Source organism: Bufo gargarizans, chromosome 9 (genome assembly GCF_014858855.1).
Source record: "Bufo gargarizans isolate SCDJY-AF-19 chromosome 9, ASM1485885v1, whole genome shotgun sequence".
NCBI lineage: Eukaryota > Metazoa > Chordata > Amphibia > Anura > Bufonidae > Bufo > Bufo gargarizans.
Genome location: NC_058088.1, coordinates 110,783,628 through 110,789,032, shown reverse-complemented (window position 1 = coordinate 110,789,032; position 5,405 = coordinate 110,783,628). Strand labels below are relative to the sequence as shown.

Genomic DNA, 5,405 nt, shown 5'->3' with positions numbered 1-5,405 from the left:
TGGACTGACTGTATAAACAGAGAAAGGCCATCAACGATTTCTTGATGATCCAAGCGGACAGGAGTAGTCCCCTGTGTAACTTCGATGTCAGCCAGTGGCAGCTCAAGTGTGAAACCTGCCGTTTGCTCAGGCCCTTTGAGGAGGCCAGGTTATTTGTCAGTTGCCAGGACTACGGAATGAATGATGTCATTCAACTACTTCATGTCTTGGAACAGATGCTGGTAAATCTGGCTGGTCAGAGGACTGGAGACGTGGCGCCTAGAAATATGGCGGCAGAGTTTGATACGTTTGTCTGTAAATATACCTGTCAGTGAACAGGAACATAATTTATTGCAAGGATATGCAAACATCAACCGATGGGGTGTTAACCCTCAGAAGTAGGTCATCGGCATGAAGAAGCAGTCATTTTCCCGGAAGCTTGACCTCTGCACGTCGATGGTCTGCATTGCGAAGCTTGTCTAAAAGAAAAATCCTGCAGTGCACCCCCTTGGAGGAAACTCTTGATCCGACACAGGTTGCTTTGCTCCTCCAAACACAATGGACTCTGTACAGCGTGACACCGATGTCTAATTTCTCATACTCCAGACTGAAAGAGTATTCCAAGCACCTGTCTGCCCACATAGCTGCCGAAAAAGCAGAAAGGTCTTGCCATTGAAGTGGGCTCAGAGCTGAACCTAAAAGCCAAATTTTCCTGCTTACCTGGACTCAAAGGACAGAGATCTACTGGCTGTGCTCATACAGATTTCATCCAAGCCTCCACTCACCAAGGCAAGCATAGAGGACTGGATTGTGTGTACAAGTTGGTTCTGTGGGACGTACACAGAGGACGATCTATTGGAGGTGTTACCAATGACATTTACTTGCCCCCCGCTTTTCCTGTATAACGGCTCCCAGGCTCTCACGGCTATCGTAGGGACGTGGTTCCAAAGAAAGTTTGACTGTTGTTTTGGTAAGCTGGTGATCAGTTCTGAGGACCTTATGTGGCTAGCAGCGATGTGGACTAGGTATGACGTGTCTGGATCAGTGTCGGCCACAGAGCTTGTTTTCTTTGTGCCCGTCGAACCTCGCATGGACATTTCTTATGCTATCCACACAGAGGATTTCAAGACTTTATGGAATGCTATTCATAAATCAAAGGACGAGGTCACATTGGAGAAAGTGGACAATTTATTCCAATGTCTTTACTCGCATTTCTTCAGACACTTTAGAATCCACTTATCAGCAACCCAGCTCGTCACGGAATGAGCTGGAGTTGGCTTGTTTGCTGGACTGTCCTACAGTTGTCAGCCATAACCCCATACATTTCTTGATGCATATTCATTACCATCGTGGTCGCCCCGACACTGGTCGTCAATAGTGATGAGCGGCATAGGCAATATTCGAATTCGTGATATTTCGCTAATTTTTGGCCGAATATATATTTGCAAATTATTGAAGTGCGATATTCACGATTAAAATCCGTGATTCGAATATTCGCTCGCGCTTAACACTAGTTGTCAATCCATTCTTGTTGATGAAGCACTTAGTTTTTTCATTTTGTCTTTTAAATCTTGTGGGTTTCCCCCTTTCTGTGTTGTATTTTATGTGTGTTAATATCCTATTTGTTAAATAAAGTTTTTTTTTTCTCCCCAGTTCAAAAAAAAGATAAAAGAATTTGCTTGTGATTTCGTAACAAACAGCAGGAGTGGGTACAAAACACAGAAGTCATGCAACTATTCCATTCACATGGATCCACGCCTGTTTTTTTGGCATTAGCAATACTGATGGATTACTGACCAAATACTGACCGAGTGAAGGCGGATGCTCCACAGACAGGATATGTTTTTTGGGAGTTATTGTTCTGATGGATCAGGGGAAGGGCAAAATAATCAGTGACGTCAACACAAACTTACTGCTGACACCCTCTCCACTCTGTCGGGGGGGCTCTAATTGCATAAGCGTTTAATAGAACAGGGTCTGTAGACATCTATGTGGAATCAACTGATGACGGTGTAAAAGGAGTGCGCTTCTTCTTGGTGCTAACATTGACCTTTAAGGCTGAGTTCATACTTGAATTATTTGGTCACTTTTGGCCGTGTGACTGCCCTAATAAGTGAAGTGTGCAGTGATTCTAAGTGCGATGCCTGTCATCTAAGTGCGATGCCATGTCATACGGATTCACAGTATTATTTCATTACCAAAGCAGACTCCCTATGAGTGTTACTGCAATGCACAGTGTTCTACACCGCTATAAAAGCTCTCTGCAGCCAGGAAATAACCTTTTTTTAACGTAATTTGCCACAAATGTATTCAGATCGAACCGTTTTTTTCCCAAAAAATTAGTTGAACCAGCGAATTGAATTTTTGAAAAATTAGCTCATCTCTAATTATCAGTAACTATACCTTCGGTTAAGCAGATGCTAAGTATTTTTTTTTATCCTGCTTAGATATCACCTTAGTTAGATGCTTTCCTGGACGGCCAGATTCACTGTTTTTGTCCCTTAAAGAAGAGTCTCTGCTGGGCCTTCTTTAGAAGAAATTCAGAGTTCTCCTGCATTGTGTTTTGCATCACCCTTCTATTCTCTTCCGTTTTATTCCTGGAGAGCTGAATCATCTCCGAGACCGCCACTGATTTTAAAGCCCTCTTTTTCATCCCATAGCCCTTTCTCAAAGAGCCCCCCTAACAAATGCCTTAAAGGCATCCCAAAATCACAAAAACATCTCCTGTTTCAACCAACCATGATTGTCTATTACCAAGAGCCAATAGGGATTGAGTCTAAACGGAAGTACTACCCCCTGCCTGTAGATGAGCTGTGACCTATCCCCTTTTATGAATGATAGATCCTGTATTATCTATACAGAGGGCATATCTTTTATTGTAATCCTGCCTGTTATTATAATGAGATGACATTTCAAAAGAGATCTCCACAGAAAAAGACATGTCAGCCGATCTTGTGGCTCAATAGTTAGGGTTAAAACTGCAAGATTTCTGGATTGTTTTAAAAATATAGATAATGCCATGAAAAATTTAAAATAACCAGCAAATATTTCTTAGAAATATGTTTAACATAAAAACATGATTTCTGTGACAGATTCCCTTTGTTTCCCTCTCTTTCTTACATTTCCTGTTGTCAGGAAGAGACTCCATGTGGGGCAGCAAGCAAGTCTGGAATATGATTTTATTACAATGAACACAATAATTCAAAAGTTACATTGAATTTACTCCATAATTCCAAAAGTTATGTGTTAGAAAAGCCAAAGTAAGCAGATGATCTTATTTCCCAGTGAGTAAAGTTAAGTCAAGTATTTTTGAGGTATAAGTATTAATTTTTTTTTATAATAAAATGCAGTTGATGTTTTTTACAAATGAAAATGAAAGAATAACCAAAAGATTTGTGGTAAGACAGGACACTGCCTCTACATCTTGCTTGGGAAAAGCCCATTTTAGTTCCTCTGAGTCAGCAAGTTACTAAAGTGAATGGAAGAATCCTTAATCCAAGGGAGGGATGTTCCAGTATGCAGTCTTTCAAACCCACACTGTGCACCCAAAAATCTTGAACTCAATCCAAGTCTCTGTCTGCTCTTTGTGCCTCCTTGCGTAATTGGATAACCTCAGAAGGTATGAAGAGATTTCCATTCAGTACAGCAATTAACTCTCACTTTACATGGCGATTCCAGCAACAGCACATTGAAGCAGAAAAAGCACAAATTCAATTACCTGGTAAATCAAGATCCTTTTATATTAATACACACAAGGCAGTACTGGGCAAATAAAAGTGCAAAGATATTATTACTGACATGGCTAATAAACACTCAGATTGCTGCAAGCTACACTTGGGTGCAAGCTCCAAGGAACCCTTGTCTTCAGTATTAACCTGATTTCAATGCATTGGTCTGGTCTTTGCTGCAGGTAATTCACGGGTTGCACAAAAGTTTACCAGTGGCAGCTGCAAGGACACAGAAACGGTGGCAAAACACTAGAATGAGTAAGTGAGAGTGAGTGAATAAATGAGATGATTTGGAACCCACTTAATGAATAGAAACAAAGACTTATCACCTGGAACCTTAAGTAGATATTAACCAAATATTGATTGATGAAGAAGAGGTGAACAAGCATTAGGACCTTAAAAGTGGCAAATGTCACAAATTATCAAGTACTGCAGGAACGAGGGGCGTAACTACCATAGCGGCAGACCATGCGACTGCTATGGGGCCCAGGCCAAGAGGGGGCACAGTCTTAGTTAGGATTTTCTGCTATGGGGCCCTTACTTCTCTATGCACGCCACTGGCAGGAACCAATGACTAAAATACAGCAGTCGATACAAAATGAAATATCTTCCTACCTTTGAAGTGATATTCCTGTATTGCCATATGTGACTGATCCATCAATGGATTCAGTTCATTTTATATGAAATGAAAGCTGATGCTAAAGTCTCCATCAGTTCCGCCATGCATTTTTCATCATGATCATTTTTTCTTTTCAACCATGAAGTCACTGGGACACTGATGAAAAGTGATATCAGTTCATTCAGTCAGTTTCAGATCAAAAAGACATACTACAAATAAATTCACCCTTGCAAGTGTAGAGCATATCTTTTTCTGAACATGCCAAGATTTATACTGCAGAGTGTCCAGAAAGAGACCAAAACACTGTACTTTTTTATATATTAAAGAAGCACTCCCACAAAAATCTTTATTCTCTGGCCCATTAGAAAGGTGCATGATATAAATTTTAGTGAAGGTAATCTTCTTACCAGTGGCTGTAGTTGTGAGCTATAACCTCCCTTCTGATCCTCAGCTATGTCATGTCATCAGCACTCTGATCGCCAACTGACACTGGACAGGAAGTCAGTTACTTCTCTATTTATTCCTATGAGTCAGTGTTGGTCACATGACACAGCTGAGGATCAGAAGGGGGGTTATAACTTATAAATACCCACCGGTAAGATTACCATCACTACAGTTTACATCATGTACCTTTCTAACAGGTCAGAGAATAAAAAAATAAAATGGAGTGCTTCTTTAACACACCTCTAAGTTATGACCTTTCTTGAATCCCACCATTACACCCTCATCATACTGTCACAGGGGTGGAGTCCAACTGGGTTTAGGGAACTACGGTAAAAGTTAGTTGTCATCCAAGAGACTATAGCAAAGTTTCATAACCTTATTACCACAGGGAACCCCTGAAGCAAAGCAGTCCGCATTATTGGCTGATGTACAGTATCTTGATGGATTTCTTTACCCCAATGCCAAGCATCTTTGTCAAGACTTCAGGGTGGATAAAAATCAATGATTTTATGAAAAAATAAAAAACATTTTTTTACATTTAAATCGGATTTTTGGGATTTAAATCGGATTTGAAGACTTGTGTTACAGTGTATTATGTCAATTACTGTAAAAACTGACAATGCCTATATGGCCCT

The 5,405-nt window shown here is 40.5% G+C and overlaps 1 pseudogene; it reads left to right on the top strand.

Annotated features, from left to right (window-relative positions):
* The first annotated feature begins 266 nt into the window (after nucleotides 1-266).
* On the top strand, nucleotides 267-1,245 carry LOC122919798 (annotated as a pseudogene).
* The last annotated feature ends 4,160 nt before the right edge of the window (nucleotides 1,246-5,405 follow it).